Here is a 24,595-nt window from a genome sequence, read left to right on the forward strand (position 1 = left end):
GGATCATTTTACATATTGTATATTAATATGATAAGAAAGACAACTCTTAATTGACATCAAAAGTAATACAATTTCAAGTGCATGGCCATTGAATGCAGATCGGTCTTTTGGCTGCACGGATAATCGTTTCGTGGCTTTTCTCATAGATGAAATATTTTTTTCTGTAATATCATTTATTTGTTTGATATGTATAACTAGACTGATACCGTATGTCTACCAAATGATAATCATTGATCTTTTTTTTTTATATCGGAATAACCCAGACTAACATTGAAAAACTTCAAATAGGTTTATAACAAAATGGAATATGAATGTAGGCAATCTTAAACGGGGAAAAACTTTATGATTGATTTAGATCAAATTTTATAGATGGTAATGCAAGTAAATATTCAACATCATTCATGTAAGTTGCTATGCAAAATTTCAGCCACAAATAGGTATTCAATTTCCTTAGAAAATATATTAGAAATCAAATAAAAAGTTGTGTTTCAAATGAAACAATAGGCAGCAAAAAAATATCTCCCGGATATAATCTTCAAGTGCCGAAAGTGAGATGATCATTTTTCTGATCTTGACAACAACATTATAACAAGTCTGTGGTTCTAGTGTTCAATTATTTCATGTGATTTTATTCAGTGCTTCTTAAAAAAAAGGAGGGATGAAATTAATAACGTCTTGTTTTCATTTTTACATCAGACTTCAGTAAAGACATTAATGCTCCTTTGACAGGAAGGGGCCTCGATGGCCGAGTGGTCTAAGTAGTTACTACTGTAATCACTAGCCAGTCAACACTGAGGTTGTGAGTTCGAACCCCGCTCGTGCGGGTGCACTCGACTCCAATCTTAATTGACTAGGATTGTCAGTTTACCTATCGAAGGTCTGTGGTTTTCTCCGTGCACTCCGGCTTCCTCCACCAATAAAAACTGGCCGCCTAGAAATAGCCCAAAAGCGGTGCTTAAAAGTGGCGTTAAAACACCAAAAATCAAAAATTAAATCCTTTGACAGGAGACTGTTAACAGTTACAATGTGATATGCCCATGTTTTTACAAAGGACCACGTTAAGAACCGGTAGGTAATAAACGTTAAAAAAAAGGTCCAAAATATCGTCTTTAGCGAAAATATATAGGGAAGAGTTTCATCAGGTTTATTCATAAATGGAGATTATCCACATTATTGCTACTTTATTGCTATCGTTAATATCTCTGCAAACTGTGGATAAATATAAAGGTCGAGCTTAATATTTATGACTTTTGAATAGCGGTATATTACTGTTGCCTTTATTTACTAGTTTCTCAAATTTTTAGCAAAACCCAGAATGGCGAAAATAACGTATATTGGAAAACTTGTTGCGTTGTTAATTTTTTGCTGAGTAAATTTTACGTTTTATTTGATTTAAAAATTTCCAAACCCGGAATATGGCACATCAATTTTATGTTATAGTCTTGAATGATGTTTTCGACCTAAATCCCCCTCGGTGGGAGCAACAAAAAAAAATGTATCACCGTTCGTGCTATAAATTATACACCAGAAGACACAACTGCAGTAATTTCAAAGATGAATTGGCAATTGGTTTGTCAGAGCAAACCACTGAAGCCAATGACCTACATGTGTCAACCATACATGTTCAATCTATCTACCATGTTTCAAATTGGAATGTTTGTGTTATTTCTATGATAAAAAAAGATCGGTAGTTTTAAATTATAGGATCAGCAATAAAAGGCCCTGACAAGACAAATTGTGAAACAATCCAAACAAAAAATCTTACGGTTTCATTTATGACAACAACAAAAAAATCAACAGACAGCGACCAACGACAACCACTGAATTGTAGGCTCCTAATTATGAACAGACACATACAGAATTTGGCGGATATTTGTGACAGTAAAACCAAGTTTTAAGGTAGGCCAAGCTTTAAATACAATACGGTTATCTCTATTCTATTGCAAAATACACAAATCAGTCCATTTCAGTCATTATTGCGGTGTAAAATTTCATAAAACAAAAATTCCGCAAAATGGTGTTGTCGTTTTTGGCAACTTAACAAGGTGACGTCCTCTGTATGCTTCCAGCTTCAAATGTAAACATCGGACGTTTTCAGGCTTCTTTTATGCCCTAGAAAGTAATAATAATAGATAAAAAGAATATTTAAGGTGAAAAAGTTTTTTTTATTTATTATCGAAGACTTAACATGTCATTATATTTCAGAATTAAAAATGTCGGCTTCCCGTAGCTACAGGCAGGTAGATGGACGATTTTACGCTTGTTGTCATCCACTTGGAACTAATGATACAAAATGAATGCATTATAATTTTCCTGTTCAGAACTAATTGCTCTTTTTAGAACAAGAGAAAGATAAAATATTTATTTATTACTTTATGTTAATAAGATGTAAGCTTCTTCAATCTGAGGGGCGTCATATTTATCCTTACTCGGAACTTAAAATAAAAACCCTTTACTATTTAATGCTTCACAAAAACAAACAAATAATATCTGCGAGGAGTTACAAATAAAATATTGATAATAAAAAGAAAACTGTTCAACGATTCATATTTGTGTATCACATCTCTGTATTTTCGCCTATTGGCAGAGCACTTGGAAATGAACATTTTCACATAACCCTTCCTGATGGTATCTTGTTTTCATATAATATGATGCACTGCTAATTTAGTATTTCATTATCTTAAATACTGAAATTAATGGAAATGCTGAAGTCAATGTTATTGACTGTTTTCCCCATGGAACCACTTTTACACTATTGCTGTTAACATTTTACTTCACTAGTCCATCTTTCTAGTGAAAGGTTACTGTTTGTTATATCCATGATTCCAGGGTTACTCTGTGGTAACTTTAAGCAGCATTATATTCGACATTAGTGAGAGACATCAAAACTACATTATGTTATGTCATTATCAACCATACAATATACACATTCCGGAATCAATTTTTAGCAATGCTTTTGAAAAGATACTAATAAATTCATAACGGAATTTATTAGTATCTTTTTAAAATTGCATCCCCTTCCCTCTAGGTCAGATTGATTTAAAGTTTGGTCATGAGCTATTCACAGGTATGACTTAATTAGAAATGCAATTGCTATTAAATAGTCCGTTTCTATGTATGTTGGCTATTGTTGCAGTTCAGTGTTTCTGTTGTCCCGTTGTTTTCCTCATATAATTGATGTGTTTCCCTCGGTTTAAGTTTGTAACCCGGATTTGGTTTCTATTAATCGATTGATGACTTTTGAACAGCAGTATACTACTGTTGCCTATATTTAGATTCTTTGATAATTTTATTTTGTAATCTACTCTTTTTTTTTTAACTATAAAGACTAAGGATAAAGAGTACCGTTATCAATCTTCACGCTTGTCGGTGATAGATGAAATTATGTCTCTCAATGAGTTCCGGATGTATAATTGAAAAATATTTTTTTTAATTTTTTTTTTTTTTTTTTTAGCTTGACCATACATTTTTAAACATAAAAAAATATTATGATAATTTGGGAACTTTATCAAGTAGACATTTATACTTTGTAGGTTTAATAGTTGCCTGTATTTTGTAACTGTAAATGAATTTTGCTTTAAACCAAAACAACAACAACTGCATCACTGGTTCCTGACATTGAACAGGCATATACTGAATGTGGGTGGGTTAAACATGTTTTAAAGGCTCCAGCCTCCACTTAACAATACAATGCTCTAATACAAAAAAAAGCAAAATAAGGTACGAAGTTGAAGAACATTGAGAACTCCAATATTCCGAAAGGTTTTGCAAATAGAGCATCAATCTATCTTGGGGTAGAAAATCCTTACTATTTAAAAAAAATTTCAACCACTTTTACACTATTGTTGCTAACATTTTACTTCACTAGTCCATCTTTCTAGTGAAAAGTTCCTGTTTGTTATATCCATAATTAAAAGTTGCCTGTATTTTGTAACTGTACATGAATTTTGCTTTAAACCAAAACAACAACAATGCATCACTGGTTCCTGACATTGAACAGGCACATATTGAATGTGGGTGGGTTAAACATGTTTTAAAGGCTCACGCCTCAACTTAACCTGTGACAGTAGTGCAACAGCACAACATAAATAAAATGTAAAAATTTAATTGACAAAAGCTGGACTCAAACCAAATAGACACAAAGCACACAAAACAACTGTCAAAAAAGACTAAAAAGTTACCGAGAGCTTATTGAAAGCCAATAACAACTAATTAATAAACCATGTTTCCAAGGACACACCCAATGGATTTAGTGTAAAGACGTTATAAACAGTCTGAGAAAAACATTATCTTTTGCAATGCTAAAATATATTTACCTGCTTATATGCTTAATCGGTGTCAAGACGGACGAAATCGTGATTGCTTCTATATAATCCTATATTTATGTACCCGCTAACAGTAATACACATGATTAAGCTTGAACGTTAGCGACCTATTTTCTTACACGCGAGGATAAGTGTGCTTTGGCGTATAAAAAGGCGATTCCTCTATTTATTGTGTTGATTTAATGATAATATAATTTCTATTTCCTGAAGATAATTAGGTTATTGTTTTTCAAAAAATACTGGCAAAGATATTTTCATAGATTGAAATAAAGGTTGAGAACAATAGTTGAAATAAAGATTGAGAAACATTTGTACAATAGGGTTCAGTTATAAAATGTGTTTCACATTGACAGCCATCCTATATATAAGACCTATATACCACACACTAAAAATAAGCAGTGTCGTTAATATTCAATATTTGGTTTTAATGTTCAACGCTGTCCTAGAGGGAATACTATTTGTATGGATTATCAAATGATTCTGTTAAAATTTGTCCCACAATATTACTTTCCAAGGTCTGGTTGAAGTTATATAAGAGAACATTTAACCAGCACGAAAATGATATTAATAAAATGGTAAAACATTTAATTTGTTTATAATTCTGAATTTCCAGAAATAAATTATGACTAATAGTGTCGACTATGAACTAAGATTCTTCACTATTCAAAATGAAAAAGGCATTGCAACATTATTTTTGTGTCAGGGCTTTTGTTATTTGGATAAACATATAAGTGAAACCTTTAGAATACAGTTTTGTTGTGGTATACAAATGAACAGTGCTATATTTCACTTTTACACAAACTAAGAAATTAACAAATGAGTTTTTTTTTTTTTACATAAATAAACACATGTATACATGAATGACCATTTGTTCTCACGACTAATCCGTAGGCAGTACAGATAAATAAGTGTTAGAAAACCATTTACAAATGTATCAGCATCTTGCAAGTAGCATTGCTTAGTAAATTTGAATGTGCTAATTTTTCATTTTGCTATCTGGATGAAAAATGTAAAGTTAATTGCTTTAATATCTCTTTAACTATTAATGTTGCATCAATGCATCTTCAATTACTCCTTGTGCTGACAGTTTCAATAATCTTACCTTACAGTTGATATGTACACATAGATGTGAGTTGTCTGTTAACAACTCTTAATTTCACAAAGAATGCATTTGCATAACAATGCATTTAGCTCCAATGCAAAGCACTTTCATAATAAACTAAGCATGCATAGACAGAGAGTGCAATCCAGTGATAAACTTTACTATATCGCCCCTTCATGACCTAAAGCTCTTCATATCCAATTCTAACAATCATACCAAACTACATGGATTGGAAGTCTTGAAACAGAAGGGGGGGGGGGGGAGGGGCATCCGGCGTTTGCCCGAAAACCAAAATAAAGTCTAAAGATTTGCGCAACGGTAATACTATAAGATAGTAATATACGAAGATGATGTTATAAAATCGTGTTGACAAATATTTCGGCTGAACAAATTGCCTTCGTATGTGTCAATGTTTTTCGAACAAATAAATATTTGCACTGGTAACGATTTCCGCCGTTGAGTAATCATTTATGTATGGACTGGAATTTTAAAAGCAAGTTTTGTGAAATTTATTTCTAAAAGTTTTCTGCATTTTTACCTTTTCTGATTACTTTTTGAGTTTTGAATGTCCTTGAAATGGCATCATATGTTTTCAGATGAATTAAACAATGGATCAATAAAACATATGCTGAAAGTAATTTATTATAACATTAACTTAGAAATGAGTGTTTCAAATCATGCTTTTGGTGATTGCACAAATCATGAAAAAAAATTAATACTTTTAGTAATTTAAATAACTTTTAGTTTTTGGTAGATGTTGCATGTATGTGCTGACATTATAACATTGTCTATAATTATATATATTTGCAATTATATACCCAAAGAATGTGTTCCTGATACCAATGTTATGTAAAAACCATTCAAATGTGACGTCACTTTGTGTGTTTTTTTAGAATTTCAAATGTGACGTCACTTTGTGCGTTGATGCTTTGGCTAACTCGGCTGTGTATTTTTATATGTTGGATTAAGTTGTTTTATGTAATGTACCCGTTTTTATTCTGTAGTTAGTCCCAACTTCGGTTTTATCATGTATATCTATTATATAGTCATTTTATAAAATTTACTGTTTGCAAAATTATAAATTATTCTAAATAATAAGGATGTTCTTGTCCCAGGCAGAAAACCCTGGCCGTGTTAGGCGCAACTTTTTGGAAGTTTTGGTCCTCGGTGCTCTTCGGCTTTGTACTTGTTTTGGCTTTCAAGCTTTTTTCATCTGAGCGTCTCTGGATGGTCTTGTGTGGACGAGACGCACGTCTGGCGTATTGAATTTTAAGCCTAGTACCTTTTGTTAGCTATTATTCGTGTGTTTCTTTGTCCTATATGTTCTCCCATTTATTTGTATTGTGGTCCTGTCATGTGATGTTGTCGTTTTGGTGTTGTGTTTGACGTTGCCATTAAAGCGGGAGGTTTGGCATGCCACAAAACCAGGTTCAACCCACCATTTTTTTCTTAAAATGTCCTGTACCAAGTCAGGAAAATGGCCATTGTTATATTATAGTTCGTTTCTGTGTGTGTTACATTTTTAATGTTGTGTTTTTGTTGTGTCGTTGTTCTCCTCTTATATTTGATGCGTTTCCCTCAGTTTTAGTTTGTAACCCGGATATGGTTTTATCTCTATCGATTTATGAGTTTCGAACAGCGGTATACTATTGTTGCCTTTATTTAATTGACAATCGTTGGTTTGTACTTTCAAGTTCCACATGAATTGCATGTGACCTGCAGAAATGGTGTGTGAGAGTTGGATGACATAGCTGTACTCCATGTAATCCTTCAGAATTTTCAACAACTGATCAAGTGACACATATGTTTGGTTAAAAAATAACTTTTTCATTAAAAATGAATGGTATTCATCCATAGTATAAGTATATACTTCACTAGATAACATTTTTACTGTATGAGAGTACGAACACATGTTCCGCAAATAAGAAATATTTAAATTATTCCAACTTCGAATTCGATGAATTTAAATGTGGGTAATCATGTTTATGATGCCTCCTTCGAATCACCTGCACCTTGGCTTGTGTTATTGAACTATTGCAATGTTTAATTAATTTAAACGAATTATACATTAATATTAAAAAAACAAGATTTGATATTTCAGGAAATTATTGTAATATCCTATCCCAGTACCCCAACATAGATCATCAGGTGATTCGAACATGTATTTAGACCAATTAGTTTAAACTAATTGACATGGCCATGTCCCTCGTGAGGATCCTAAGCTAATAGTGACACTTATATACGGAAAATACTCTAAGATGTATTAGGGGCTGTTACTGATTGGCAATTTTCCAACCAAATTTTGTTGTAGACCAGATTGTATGATGAGACCTTGGAGTTGAAAATTATAGAAAGTTTTTTCTTGTAAATGTACAAATGAATGAGTTTCAGTTCCTTATATGTGGGTCTTTAGAGCACAGGCCAATTGGAGCAGTTTGTCGATCTGTGCGTCCGTTCGTCACACAAATATTATTGTCAAACCTTTCTCAGAAACATCTGAACTGAATGACCTCATAATTTGTCAGCAGTTTGACAGTTCCTGCATTGTAAAGTGTGAGTTCTTTCCGGATCTGTTAATACTCACTTCCTGTTTGTCGATAGGTTGAAATTTTCAATATTCAACTATATTTCTCCAAAACCACTTTTGGAGGTCCAGAACACCTACGTATTATTTTCCTGTACTTTCAATTATGATTTTGAGGATTCTTTTTATGCTTTGCATGACAACGCCTGCATTTTTGTATTTACCTGAATATGAATAAAGTTTTTGCCACTGGACGTTTAACATCCATCCATCTTACATTTAATGTGCATTTTACGAAATACAGTAATTTACGTTTTTACGTAAAGTATCTCTGCATTGAAAAGTCTGAATTTTGTGAGAGTATTGATGCACTCACATTATCTAGATTATAAAACTATGAGGAGGTCAAGCTCTATTTACTACCATGCTGTGAGGTATAAGTGTTGAAGCCTTAACAACAACTTCCAAAATAGTAAAAAAAAACAGCAATTAAAGCCTTATTTTCATAACATGGTTACCTTATATTTTAGTAACTTAATTTTTAATTGCCCAATTACATTCCTTCTTATATAATGTATATAACAATTACTTCACATAGTGTTTTACCTATATTAAAATATGGTAAGATTTTATTAGGTTTTTTATAACTTTTGTTACATAATTCGCGATTGTGCACAACCTGCAATAGCTGAATAATCAACATATTTTTTATAAACCCTGTTTTTGTTTGAAAGTTTTTTTCTTTAGGAGTGGTATATATATTTTTTAATCTGAGATTCTGGTAAATAAAAAAAGAACAAATTAACTATTTTAATTTCAATTTCACGTTTATCTGCAGATATGGGCACATGGGAGAAAGAGAATAATGCAATTGCGATATTTTTATACCCCTGCCTCTAAATAATAAGTAATAAAATAAGTGTTGACGTATGTTAATGAAGGTAAATGATCTGAATATACCATTTACAGGTAATGCTAATTATCCTAATTTTCTTTCCCAACTTCTTCAACCTTTTTTGTAATGCTAGAACACAACATCAGAACAACAATTCTAGAACCAAAACGGAAAGAAGTTGAATTCGTAAATCATTATTCTTTATTGATTACACGAAATTACGAGAGGGATGAGTACAAAACGCCTTTTTTTTGTATAAGACATCAATTAAAAATATATTTTGGTAATGTTCAGTGATAACGGCCAATAAAATGGACCTTGCAATATTAAAAGTAATTTATCTTCATGTATTAGGTACTAGTACTGTGAATACAGAATATCATTACCCTTGAGATTGAGGTATGTTTTCGTAGGTGTGTCGATACGTCTGTATATATAGTTGGTAGCTAGATTCCTCTTTGAATCCTATCGCTTTGAACGTAACAAATCGCTTTTGGTAAATATTTGTTTAATCGAAATTGACTGTTTGCTTATCGTGTTTAATTTTTCAATCATTATGATTTAGATAGCCTCAAAGGCTTTATGTATTTAGGAATTTCTGCAATTTCATCAAAACAATTAACGAAATTTTATGAAATCTGCCAGAGATTCCACATTGCGTATTCATTGATGCACTTTGAGACTTTTCCAAATAGAGGCGAGACAAAAGTAAAATTAATTATTAGGGGAGATAACTTGGAAATTTAAAAGATTCTTCAGTAGATGTAAGTTCCTAAACACGCACATTGTGATTTCAAATACTTTTTTTCAAATTTTTGTGAGTGGAAGCCATTTGAAGATTTGTATATAATACAACTGATGTTCGTTTTAATATACAGTCACTATGAACCTATCTGATGGAAGTCGTTGTCAGAATTGCAACAGTAATATATATCAGGGTCAAAGATTTTGTGACAATTGTGGACTCAGAATTAATCATAGACTTGCTATAGGAACATTATGCACAGGAAAAACAGATGGCATTCCTTGTTATAATGTACTTAACTCAAGAATCAAATTTTGCAGCAGTTGAGGTACAGAAAATGATTCATATTTACCAGGTAACATATGAAGTAACAAGTACGACCTTTTTTCCATAGCACTTCAAAAGCTTATTGTATAATTATAAAGGATATTGAGGCAAAATATAATAACTATATTCCACTTTAATTTTTCTACATTCAGATAACTCATTATCTCTATTGAAACTATTTGTAAAATTTTGGAATATTCTACTTGTGAGAATTTAATACCTTAAAACTATTGAATGCTTTGACGATCTAATTATCTTTTAAAAATTTAGTTCCTTCAAATAGAGAGAAAATATCGCGGGCTAATTCACAACTTACATAGCTATATTAAGAATAACAGACTTCATCATTGCCAAGAGAAAACAAATATTATAAGACAAACGACAGTCCTCAAAACACAAAAAGAAAACTTAACATCTGAAAACACTAATTCCACAAAAACCCGAAAGAAAACGCAGTTTCTACTGAAGGATAAGCAGTCTTTGCACAAAAAGTGGCACTTTTGTTTCTATTTGTTTGAAAATATCCGCTGATGAGTTCAATTAGAAATGTCACAACAGAGAAAACGAAAAACAGGATAGTGGTTACGGCAAGTGGGAGGATACCAATTATAGATATACCATTAAGGATGTTCGCTCCTCTGTTAAGCTTTTTTAAAGACTTTTATAAATCGATAGTATATCAATGATGGAGCTTTTAAAAAAAGGTCCGTGTCCTTCTTTTTGAGACATAATCAATTGAAAATTAGGTAGGAAATGGGTCTTTCTAGATTTTTCATACAATTAAAGATTTTATTAGATTTTCAAAAATGTCTTTTTAAACTGTATGTAATAAAATCATAAAAAGAAAGGTAGGGGTAAGCGATATTTTTTATTATTGGCACTACATGAATATAAAACTAGAAGATTATTATAAAAATATCTGGCAAAAAGTCAAAAAACAAGAGTAGCGAACATCCTTAAATATTAATTCCTGAACATTCCAGAAAGATGTAGAGACGTAAAATTATTTTAACCTTTATTAGTTGGCGTCATTGTCATATTTATTTGTATGTTTGTTTTATTGTTTTAAGTCAGTTGTGTTGTTTGACTTTGATGTATGTATGTTTACACAGTTTGGGATGATGGATGCCAATTATTATCACGTTACCCAACTATGTCTGAAAAAACTTTCATACAAGTTGGAGTTTTAAGTAGCTTTCAAGCCAGTACCTTAATAGCTGACTATGTGGTATGGGTTTTGTTCATTGTTGAAGGCCGTACGGTGACCTATAGTTGTTTACTTCTATGTCTTTGGGTCTCTGGTGGGGAGTTGTCTCATTGGCAATTATACCACATCTTATAATATTGAACCAACCATTATCTACGGAAACTGCCTGTGCCAAGTGAGGAACATTGACAGTTGGTTTCGTGCAGTTGGTTGATATTGTCCTACGTTTGGTTGTGTTTGGTTTTATTGATTTCAACCTTTATGAATTGACCTGTATTGAATTTGTTTATAAATATTTTTTGCCTGTAAATGCCACTAAACAATAATCAGTCGATGTACAAATATATATGCGCCGACTAACCCACAGAACACACCTTAAAGAAAAGAAACAATAAAAAAAAGCACTACATAAATACAGAAAGATTTAAAATAGCAAAATCTTTACGGACAGTGCTACCAGAGGAGTTTCAGTGATTCATAAAGCTTATAATCTTCACCATATTTTTTACCAGTTTTTCAATTTCTGTTTTCTTTCACACATTCTAAAAATTCCGTCAATTAAAACTTTTATTAGCTTTAAAGGATTATATATTTTCCAGATTCAACTACGGGGAAGAGCATCGATAGAGATAACAGTTTACTTAGTAAGCCAGCTTCGGACGACGAAGACAAATGGGAAGCACATGATATAGATTTAAATATTGCAGATGGTAATTTACATATCATAGAGCCAAATTATTCATCAGTGATCAAGAGTATATAGATTACAATGATAGGTTTAATAGCTTAATATGAGAGTAGTTAATTTTGATAGCAATTTGACCCGGGAATTTGAATTGACATGGAATATAATACTTAATGCTAATTTACTAAACTTAATTTGCAATTCCCACAGGTAATATTCATGCAGATCTATTTTCGTTCTCTGCTCTTCTCCGTGCTTTTAAGGATTTCTTTAAACTTATATCTTACTTTTGACCGTGATTGTTTCCGAACGGATTGGGAACTGCAATCATTATAATTTTTGAAACCAAACGCTGGTTCCTTTGGTATGGTATATCCAGTTGTTCGGGAATCCGTTCAAACAAGTTTATGATGGTTATTTTGATAATGAATAGACGGATTTGTTGGTAAACTTCTATAAGACAGTAACGAAACGCCGCATGAAACAAACCCAACGATACATTGTATCAAAATGTCATTTGTCAGTGTAATTTTTTGTAGGGTATACTAAAAATGAACCTCCTGACAATACAGACCTTCTGAGTTCAAGGATGTTCATTCTGTCTTTATCTCTGTTTGGCTTTGTATATGTCCGTTCTTACGTGGTTTTTATTGACATTTGTACTTTATTCATTACCACGAGTGTGATAGAGAATGCCACCAAAATTGAATAAAAGTAAAAAAATTTATTTAATGACGAGATTTTGAAGGGACTTTGAAAGAATTAGAAGGAAACATACAAGAATGAATATTCCTTTTACTTTAGCAAAACGATTAAGTACTATAGTATCAGAGAAAAATATACATGAACTATCCGTATAACCGAATTATTACAAGTACCTATAGACAGGAATTATCCAGTTACTTTAATAAACAATGGAATAGTGAGAGCAAAAGAAATTGATCTTCATGAGCTGCGAATAACTAGAACGACACAAACACATATGTATTACCAGTACCATATAACAATCCAAGAAACAATGAAACAAATAAAATTATTTATTTATTTACTAAGTTTAAAACGTAACTCAAGCATGAGAAATGCCTTAGAAGATAAAAATATCCAAATAAAAAAGATAAAAAAGGCATTTACACTTCTTATTCTTCGTTAAGGTATAGAACCCCTAATTCAGCCCCGTTCGGAAAGAACATATAAGAAAGTAGTACATATTTTAAACAAAATAGTTCCTATGCATAGCTGTATCTTTGTCAATAGGTGAAATATTTGGGTAGTTTTGGTATCAAATGAAAGCTAAAGGGGACGTGAGATAACTGTAGAACCCTTGTTGAAAGTTTCTTTCGAATAATAAGGAAGTATATAAAATTTCAATAGGAGGGCACATTTGCCCTGTTGTTCAGATCAGAAGTACCTGTTTTTGTACTATCAAACTTCCGGGAACCAGTACGCTCTAATATGCAACTAAAAGTATGTTGAATTTTACAGCACAAGTCAAGATGAGGTATAGTTTTGACATGAAATAACTGCCATTTAATTTGAACTTAAGACAAAGTAGCCATTTATGCTTGAAATTGTAGAATCTAACATAGAAAGCAATGAGGCTATGAATTAGTGGTTTTATACGTATTACTGAAAGGCATGTGAAATTCAATTTTTAGAAATTATACCCATTACAATGAAAATTGGTCACATTTGCTGTTAGTAATCATGTTACATTATATTTTTTTTTATGTTGGTGTCAAATTACAGCCCTCAAATTGCTACAATAAGGTATTTAGCCTTTTTTTGGTCATTTAAACATGCATACAGTTAAGATTTTACCTGAAGTTTACATGTTTGCATTATCTAAGACTGAAACCATTGAAACATGTATATTATGACTGGTTTAAAGTATAAATATTGCTTTTGGTCAAATTATCTAGTGAGTGTTCATGTTTCATTGGGCTTCATAGTGTATCATTTATTTCAAATGAAATTGGTATATATGAATTCTAAAATCTCACTTAAAATGCATTTTATAACCAGTTTAGTAAGTTGTCTAGCTGGGATATACATAAATTGCTCTTGTTGATCCATGTGTATACATAAAAGTATGGTTTTTACCCAATCACTCTCCTTTTTCAATATGTAGAAAAAAGGGGGAGGGGAAATAATCAATTATATTTTATGTTTGGACCATTGTTTTTATATTCATAGAAGAATCTCCGATGAAAAAAGACATATTGGTAGTAACATTTTTATTTGAGTAGATATTAAAGGGGCACTACCTGTCAAATTCATATTCACCGATTTGACTCAAATTCTTATATTTGATTTATAACCATGTAAAACATTTATCCAAATTATAAAAAGTCTAAAATAAACAATTTACAGGGCATGGGCTCGATAATATGTAGCTTCGTTTCGTATGTATTTTAGTCTTGACGCCATCTAATTAACCATCGAGTTGACCTCCGAAGACCTCCGATGGTCATATTAGCGATATAAACATAAATATAGATATAAATAGAAAGCGAACTCGTGCAATTGGATTTTTCTAGGTCTGTTTAATTTCATATTATAGATTAAAAATATATGTTAATCAACGTTTTAACCTGTATAAGAATGATTTTTTTGTGGATCGAATCAGTCAATCTGATGATTTACCTTTGTTTCACTTTCAATGTTGGCATTGTTTTCCTTTAAATAACCGAACACGCACAATTCATGCGTTATCCATCTCTAGCTAAGGATTTAAACTGGAGTTCACATGTATACGGATTCAATGAGGTCGAACTATTCACTTGCAAGTGCATAATTCATCATCAATGTTTCTTAGCTTAATTTGACAAAATTGAACCATACTGGCTGCTAAAAGCGAATTATTATTGCACTATTTCACTTTCATTATTGATTGAACAAAAAAATTCATACTTTGAATTTTTTATATATCTCGTAGCTAGTGCACCTTTAACAAATAAGAACTAGTAAACATTGAAAAAAGTGTCATATCTGTCATTAGTATCCATATGGAGTTTTCTTAGTATAACGCATATGACACTACCAGTCCAATTTGAGCTTGAATTCGGTGATATAGTGTTTCGACAAAAGCTTTATGTGTTTTGCTGTACTAGAAATAGATCATAAAGGGGAATTAAGTCAAGCAGAAGTCAATATAACACGTTTGGTGCTGTTAAAGATATAGAACCACTTATTCAGACCCAGTCGGAAAGAACGTACAAGAAAGTACAGTACACGCTGGGGCATAGTCTGAATAATGCTGAGCATTTTTTGATGGTCTGACATGCTCGGAATTTAGGTCCCTGATCAGACCACCTGATGTGATAGGGGAAAATGTGAAAAATCAATGGTAATACAATTGTCAGGTAATCAATCATTAAGTGTAATAAAGAACAACAGGGATTAAAACATAGAATTAAAGGTAAAATCTATTAAAATGAATTTAAAAAAATTGAAATATATATTAGTAATGAAAGTATTGGTAAACTTAATTATTATCATGTTTTTATTTTAGACTATTCTCTGGTTTTTTTTATATGTTATTATATAATAAAGGAGTGACTCTTATGTATCACATGTATAGTGAGACTCTTTAAATTTTACTGGACATTTGCTATAAAATTCATAGACTGGTTTTCAATTTATATAAAGAATTCAGTATTTATTTAAATACAATTTATGATAGGAAAAATGTCAAAGTTAATTGGTTTACTTTTGTTTGAACATGTTGACCATGAAAGAGGAAATCCTTCAAATAATATCTTTTTTATGAAAACAGTTCATTATAGGAAATTGTTCATTTAATATCGATTTTTAAAGAATAACTGTAAAAATTAATATCTATAGGCACCAAGAAGCAACTTTAAGAAGGTCTTCATAACAATATGATCATAATTATTTTTTTATAATAAATTATGTTTAGCAAGTTGTATAATGTAATATCATTCAAGAAAAATAAAAAAAATAATAATTTAGAACATACTTTTTTTGTTTTATCAAAGACAAATTATCTCATAACAAAGATGTGAGTTTTTGTCTTGTGACTTTCTGTTCTACGTGTGTTAAACAGTAGTGTATCATCTTAAATCAGTGAAGAAATAGCTGTAAATAAAATAATGAAAAAATGTATCTAGACTTGACTTCCAATCTTATCATTTTTAATGTGATTTATTTAATTTTCAAAAAAAAAAAGAAAAACAGGAATTGGTAATTTTACACACTGTACAACAGCCAACAGCATATTTGTTTGTATTTGAATTTATTTAATGTCTTTTGGCTATTGGTCCTATATTTTGTAACCATGACACATTTACCTGAAATATATTACAAAATAAATATAATTTAATTGATAATAATTTTGATCATTTATCAAATTTATCAATAAAGAAAGCGTTTACATATAATTGAGATCATATAGTTTTTGAACATGTACAATTTGTTATATCTATGATTATATAAAAGACATATGTTTTCATGTCCAGTTCTTTTCCTATCCAAAGTTCACATGTAAACAAAGGTTAACATGAACCTTTGCAGGTACAAAATATGAAACAAAATTGTCAACCTGTGGCAGTAAAAAATACACACCCGGATGACCACCTGTAAATTAGCCTAGCATGTATCAATATTTCACTTCCCATGGTTTATGACCCCAATATATGCCTGACATTCAAAAACACCAAAGGGCTATGAATTAGTGGTTTTATACCTTTAAGGTTAAGAAATCACTCACAATTCACAATACATCATTCTATCGGTTTACAAATGAAGTTTGTCCTTTCAAAACACTAAGGAAATAAACGCGAACTTGAAACCAATATTTAGCTTTAAAAGTTTAACATGTTTTTTTAAGATTCTACAAGCAAACATGACCTAACATCAAATACCCTTTTACACCAGGAAGAGGACGTCTATCAAGAAGACAGATGGGAACCACAGAATATTTCATATGGTAAATATACATTGTAATACTGTTGTTTAGGACAACTTCTCACTGATTGTAAAAAAAAACTTCGTTGAGTGGAAGCGAAATAGCTTCTTTTTGGCCCTTTTGATAATCAGGAATCATTTGCAAAATATAATGCTAAAAATGTAAATATAAACACTATGTCTAATTGCTGTTGACTTCCAAATCATCCTTTTCTTTTTAATTGATGCCAGGATCTTTGTACATGTTCATGTAGCACCTTCACACAATTTTCCACTCACATTTTAGAAAGTTAAGCGTCGGTGGGCTTTTAAAATGTCGTATATGCCTTTTTCACACAAACCGGCTTGGCGGGTGCAAATCTCTGATCTATCAAAATATTTGAAGTAAGACATGTGACAATATAGCCAGTCTCAATTGTATGTAAAGTTTGCTTCCAAAATGTTATATGAAACTTTAAAAATACCATATAATGGCTTTGGGAATCATTAACTTGTACATCTCTTTATATCTGATAAGAAGAGGATAGTTTTTGTGTTATCCAGAAAAGGTTTTATTTCGCAGCCATTTAGAAAAATGTTCACAGACGACATTTTGAAGGCAAACATTTAACCACATTTTCAAATCCTGTTTTTTGCGATTTTTTTTTTGCTTAAAAATTAGCAATTTACTACCTTTTGGAAGCCCAACGACGCAAGGATGTATAAGAACCGAAACAGTTGAAGATCTATTTGACCAAAGATGACATGAAAATAATATACATTTTGCTGCAACATATTAAGTTAAAAGTCAAAATAGTATAGATTGTTTCCAAATACAGAAACAAAGCTATCTCTGAACATTGTTATTGGAGTGGTGTGTCAGTAATTCAATAATGCTGCAACTTGTAGACTGTGACGACATCGACGACATCAAACGTGAATTACATAGAAAATGGGAAGCTAGTCATGAATACTGACATTATCAAACTGATTATTTACGATTGTGAATTGTCAGTGCATTATCAATTGTATAAATAGACTATGATTTTTATTGTATATATGTCCATTAAGATTTTACCTCATAAGCTTTAGCGATTCAATATTCAAAATCATTATCAATCAACGTCTGTCATAAAAGTGAGAGGTTAAGCTTGCTATATAACCAGCTTTAATCCACCATTTTCGAAATCAGAAAATGCCTGTACCAAGTCAGGAATATTACAGTTGTTATCCATTCGTTTGATGTGTTTGACCTTTTGATTTCGCCATTTTGATTAGGATTTATTTTTGTTATTTTACTTTTTGTTGCGAAATATTGAATATAGGATATACAACTCAAAAATACACAACATCTGAAAATAAAGTAGAGTAAAATCTGGATTTATTTTTAACGTTTGTGTTTTCAAAATTAATACAGTTATGTTGGTTAAATGTCAGACAGCTACACTGATTGAAAACTTTCATTGATTGATCGAATGATTGATTGATTGATTAATTTGTGTTAATCGCCACCTTCAGCGCTATTGACTATTTCGTGGCGGTCATTATCTATTGGTGGAGGAAACTAGAGTGCCCCAACAAAACCGACCACCTTCGGCAGAAAATGCAAACTTTGAGAGACGGGGTCAAAATTCAAATTCACAATTTTAATACTTTTTTGGCGGGTTGTCTAGTTAAAACTGATACAACACACACAATTGAAAAATGGTGAAACTAATGCAATGATGCCATATTTGATTACATATGAACCAAAAAGAAAACCAAAACATTTCCCTCGCAATAAAAAATGTAAACAAATCTGGAGGGACAATTTGTTTACCTCCTAAATTTGGATCATTAATATTGAGGTTTTTTTTCCTAATCAATTTAGCATCCATTTAAACAGGAATGCCATCAATTTCAGTTTATTTTGGACATTTTCCACAAAGATGTCAGTACTTATAATTTGAACCCCATTTATCTAAATGGACGTGTGGCAAAATTGTCTTCCACAAAGATGTCAGTACTTATAATTTGAACCCCATTTATCTAAATGGACGTGTGGCAAAATTGTCTTTCAGTAGTTTATAAATAATTTTATTAAAGATTTTCTATGGGTGGCGATTCATTTCTCAAATTCATCTACCTACATTCTACTTTCGGTATCATCTGATAGGTTACTTCACACTGATTCTAAAAATATATGGTTCCAGGTAATTTTAAATGAATCAGTGCAAGAAATGGCTACTTCCGGTTTACAAAAGATCACATCCGACTAACCTCTCCAAAATCATATGTCTACGAACCTAATGCAGAAGATCCATAGCTTTATCATGTAAAAATCTGAATTTATGGCAAAGGTCAAAATCTAGAACGTCAAATTTACTCTTGACCCTCTTCTGAAATTCAAGGTCGTAAAGCAAAGACCTCAAATCAACAGAACATAGGTCTCTTCTATATATGATTAATTAGTTATATCACGATACAGTTAATTTAAAATATGAGAGGGAAGAAAAATCTTATTAAATGTCAACGTACCCTTTTAACCAAAATGTATGTGTTGCGACTTGTCACAACTAATAATTTTGTACAATATTTTGTGGATATCTTGTACTGTTTCTGAGAAAAAGCCTAAATTTTACCAAAATCAAAATTAAGAACATGACTTTGACCTTTGACCTTGAACTCATTTACATTATTCTGGACCGAGGACCTCAAATAAAAAGTCCGTTGGTCCCTAGCACTTATAGTTTATGAGTTACTATTACATTTCACTAATATCAAATACAGAATTGGAAAAACTCTCATATGGAGTCTCCAGATCGCTTTGATAAAATGTTTTCCAACATCTTGATGATTAAACGAGCAATTTGGTCAAATAATTCTGTCAGTTTCTTCTACGGTTGCGAAGGAGTAGCAATCACAAGGAAAACAATGTTTTGGGGAGATAACTCTTACAAGGAAAAGTGTTCGGTTAATCAGTGTCAGTTTCTAAGCGTATTAACTGTTCGATATCAAATACCAAATATCTAAGCGACATCTTGTGAAACAACATCTTTTTGCAAAAAATTAAAGTAGCGGAAGAAAAAGAAAATTAAATTAAAAACCACTTGTTCAGAGAAATTTCTTAATAATTGATAAGAAGCTATCTGCGGTTTTCTCAAAGTTAATATGAGTGTCCAATCATAGATTTCTTCATTCTGATTTAAAATGTATGGTTTCTATATACTTTGTCTAAAATTAGAGATATTATTTGCTACTTCCAGTCTCATAGGGTAGCTCTAGTCAAACTGATTCCAAAAATATATGGTTTTAATATACTTTTGCTAGAAATAACGGAGATAAATTGCATTTTCCGGTTTGAAAAATTTCACCTCTGGTACCATCTGATAGATTACTATACATTGAATCCAAAAATATATGGTTCTAGGTTTTTTTTAATGAAATCAGTGCAGGAAATGGCTGCTTCCGGTTATATTTGAATGGTCTACTCAAGATCATATGTCTACCAACCTAATGCACCATACCCATTGGCTTTATCACTTATAAATATGAATTTACAGCAAAGGTCAAAATCTAGAAAGTCAAATTTACCTTTATCCTTGACCTTCATTTTAAGGTTTTACAAAATGTTTTATGCAAATACATCAAATAAAAAGGCCCTATGTCTCTTCTATATAAGGTTAATTAGTAATGTTACCATACAGTTAATTTTAGATTTAAGAGGGAAGAAAACTTAACATTAAAGTGTCAACATGCACTTTCAACCAAAATATGTATGTATTACGACATGTCGTAACTAATGATTTAATACAAATATATTTTCAATATCTTAAACGCTCTGTAAGGAGAAGCTAAAATAAGCAAAAAATCACAAATGCATATCACTTATTTCAAATACATAAGAGGAAATATCTCTCATATGGAATCTCCGGGTCGCTTTGGACAAGATATTTTTCGACATCCTTCACATCAAGGATGTAACGACCAATTTAGTCAAATATTTTGTCGGTTTCCTTTACGAAACCAAAGGAGTAGCAATAACAAGGAAAAATGTTTGGGGAGATAACTCTTACATGGAAAAGTGTTCGGTGTTAAAAGCGTATAAACTCTTCGATATCATATACCAAATATCTAAGCGACAACTTGCTTGACAAAATCTCCTCGGAAGCATTAGAAGTGTCGGAAGAAAAACAAAAATAGTCAGAACAAAATGAAAAGGTCTTTACTCGGAATAGTGGAAAGACTTTATTAAATTGTCAACTGTTCGTGAACAATGGAGAGATCTTTCCTTTTCGTAAGGTGAAATATATGTTGAAAAATATGTTAAATGCATTGAAAAGCATTACACACACATACAACCCTTAAAATATATTCAAAAACACAAATTTCGTGAACATCACCTTTTTACCTTATGATCTTTGTCAAGGTCATCGGTCCCCTTCATCCCTTCAAAAGACACCATGGGTCAAGAAACTTTGGTTTTGGAGTTAAAGTATATTTTGTCTGTTCAGAAACCGTTAACGGAGGCTATGCCCGTACAGATAGGTAAAATTTCATTATTCACTAACAGAAAAAGTCCCCTTAGAGCCCCGACAAAGTTTGTTCCACCATCTGATCATTTGATTTTGACTTAAAAAAGTACAAAATGAACGTTCTGACTTCGATATACTCATTCTTGATTATAAGATGAGTAAACATGACTGTCCACCGTGTCCAAGGACAAAATACGGCTTTTGAAACATACGTATATGGAGCTGCTGGAACTTAGCGTTCAAATGGCAATTCGGACATTTTTGGAATTTTTTCTCTCCAACGTAGTTTTCGGCAACTTAAGCACGTTTGAATAAATTATAAAATGAGATAATTAAAAGAAAATAACAAGAAAATAAGCCAAAATCAAAATTCAGAACTTTAATTTGACCTTTGACCTTTGATCTTTAACTCATTTTCTTTTTGATTGGCCTTGGACCTCATATGGAAAGACCATAGGTCTTTATCACCTATGGTTCACATATGCATATCACTTATTTCAATTACATAAGGGGAAATGTATTTGAATGCATATGTTTTTCTCACTATTGCACTATGCATTGAGTTCTAAAGTTACTAAAGAAATCCAGGATATTATCATTTATACTTGTAATTAGTAAATGTTCTATTACAAAAAAATTCCGTACTACTGAAAAGTAATAGTAATACTTTGAATGATATCATTATTATTTTCTGTGACAATATTTCTGCGGTTATCAATCGTTGTTTATAACCATACTTTTTTACTCAATAAGACCGTGAAATCACCTCTTAATCGATATAGTTGTGTAATAAATTTTTACCATTATTGTAGATATCAAGAAGACATATTCTATATAAGTACTCCTAATTGGTCTTTAACATGAAAAAAAACTTTCATTATTATTGTCGATGTAGAATATGTTTTAAGATTTGTTTTATAATCAGTTCATCTTTGTTTGTTTGTTTATATTATTGCTTGAATATTGAGTCACAATAATGTCGAAGAAAACAAACAACACCACGACTAGAAGAAAAACAATCCACGAAACACCAAAGTAAATAAAACGACATGACCACAATCGGCGATATACACAAGTGCCCCAGTAAGGTTAGAAAGTCCTCCAATTAAGGCACCAGTCGTGTTGCTCATGGTAAGTAAACATTAACATACAGGTTAATCAAAAGAAAGCGACCGATGGAATGTATCGGTAATCATCTATGTCAGAGATATTCTATGGTTGTCAACCAGATTATTGCATCGCCGCTGTAAATGTTTCGAATGGTTTACTATTTTCAAATTTACGATTAGGAACTCTTAATGAAATAGATTCCTTCTAAAAAGAACCCCTTAATCATAGAAATAATGACAATAAACGCAAGTCCTGATATATCGTATAAAGTAGATATATATATATATCTCATATGCGGATGGTGTTGAAATGTTCATTTCTAAATGTGTGGCTAAACTAGTTTAGCTCGAGCTTCGTCGGATAGAAATCGACATATCGACCTTACGCAAGTGTACGTATGCATGTACATGTATATGACTTTTATTGATTTTGGAACATTCAAATACGAAATAAAAGATGAATTTTTGGTCTGTTTTGTATGGTTCTAGTAACAACTCAACTTTTAAAAAGTAACAGACTTTCCGTAGAGATTTCTTCAATCCGAAAAAGTTAAACAGATGTATTGATATTCATTTGCATAAGGTCGATTTCTATCAGACGCAGCCCATATAATATTCACATGATTGTCTGCTTTTTAAGAAACCTTGCAGTGGTCGATCTATGATAAGTATGATTAGATTGGACTGTTTCAGTCCATTCGATCCTCATGAATCGATTGCAGATGTTTGGTGTCTATTTGAAAATTAAACAATCAGTTTTGGAGCCGTGCGTTATAGAGCTTTACATATTATGTAGTCTTGACCTTGACCTACCACATCTTCTTATTTCTATACTTGTCCGATTGTAGTTGAATCATGGTCTTACAATTTATTGAGATCACCATTCAGTGCTTATTGAAATTTTTGCATGTTTGTAACAGCATTTAGATGTGAACAATTGTTTATGTTAAAACTACAAATTTACCTTGTAGATGCAGAGTTGAACGTCATCATGTCAGAAAAAAACTTAATGAAGTAAAAACTAGGATTTTAAAATTTGCAGTAATCGGTCGTAGTGCCGTTGGCAAAACATCGTTTATCAACACGATGCTAGATTTACAACCGGGAAATAAATGCTACGCAGAAACTGGAGCAGGAGACAAAACTAAAAACATGTATGCATATGTACACCCAAAAAACGAAAATATAATCTTTTGGGACATGCCTGGATTTGGAACAATGGAAATGACAATTGAAAAGTTTTCGAGTGAGTTTAGTGTCGAGTTAAATACATTTGATTACTTTTTCATACTTATTGATACAATTATAATGGAAGGAGATGTGTGGCTAGTGAACAAAATAAAAGGCTACGGAACACCCTACTGTTTCATGAGAGCTAAACTTGATGAAGACATTAAGAAGGGAAGAACCAAAGAAGACATCAGACAAAAACTTGAAACTTCCATTCAGGAAATAATACAGTCAAAGGATCGGCTTTATTCCTTATATCAAATGAAAAATCATATTTCCATTCTGGAGATTTCCATCAATTGTTTTCACATATCACAAAACACCTTCCTTCAGCAAAGGCTGAGAGTCTTTCTTTTTTTCTCCCGATTTTGACACCTGAAGTGATTGAACAAAAATTTCAATCATTGCAGAAAAGAATGAAATACGTAGCTTTAAGTGCAGGCTTCATATCTGCTATACCAATTCCTTTACTTGATATCCCAGTTAATATACATATAATTGGTAGGGAGATCGAAGAGTATTACAGGGTATTTTTACTTGACAAGGATATGGTCCTAACTGTTTCAGGAGTTAAACATAGAGGATTTTCTAAGTATTCCATAACGCAAGATGCTATTACTTTTTTCAAAGTTGCCATTAATTTTGAAACCATCCGTAGAGTACTTCTGAGCCAGGAAGATATCATTGTTCCCGCTGTTGGGTCTGCTGTCGCCGGAGGAACTGTGCTTATACATGCAAGCACACTTCTACACCGAACACTGATCGAGATGAAAAAGGATGCAATTTCTGTGTATGAACATTATACTTTTGGCAAATGAATATATCAATGTTTATAAAAGCCTTCAAAACATTACAATTCCCTTCTTATAATTATTTGTTGTCCTTTTGATGGCAGTTGTCTAGTCTAAATTATCATAAGTTTCGGATAAAAATTGCATGGAACTGTATGGAAATTAAGTTAACAAGGAACCATGTAGCTATTTTAAAAGTAATTTAAAAATTTGACTATTCTATTTCATCGACTTAA

The 24,595-nt window shown here is 31.7% G+C and overlaps 1 long non-coding RNA gene across 3 annotated transcripts; it reads left to right on the forward strand.

Moving 5' to 3' along the window:
• Nucleotides 1-3,023: 3,023 nt before the first annotated feature.
• Nucleotides 3,024-23,324, forward strand: LOC127721946 (uncharacterized). Of its 3 annotated transcripts, XR_007991539.1 has the most exons (6): nucleotides 3,024-3,067; nucleotides 9,725-9,946; nucleotides 11,725-11,835; nucleotides 16,660-16,758; nucleotides 22,198-22,360; nucleotides 23,310-23,324. It is a non-coding gene; the product is annotated as an uncharacterized LOC127721946 (long non-coding RNA). The 3 variants fall into 3 exon arrangements; XR_007991538.1 differs by lacking the exon at nucleotides 22,198-22,360; XR_007991537.1 differs by having other exon boundaries at nucleotides 22,198-23,318.
• Nucleotides 23,325-24,595: the final 1,271 nt, after the last annotated feature.

Source organism: Mytilus californianus, unplaced genomic scaffold, assembly GCF_021869535.1.
Source record: "Mytilus californianus isolate M0D057914Y unplaced genomic scaffold, xbMytCali1.0.p SCAF_12, whole genome shotgun sequence".
Lineage (NCBI taxonomy): Eukaryota > Metazoa > Mollusca > Bivalvia > Mytilida > Mytilidae > Mytilus > Mytilus californianus.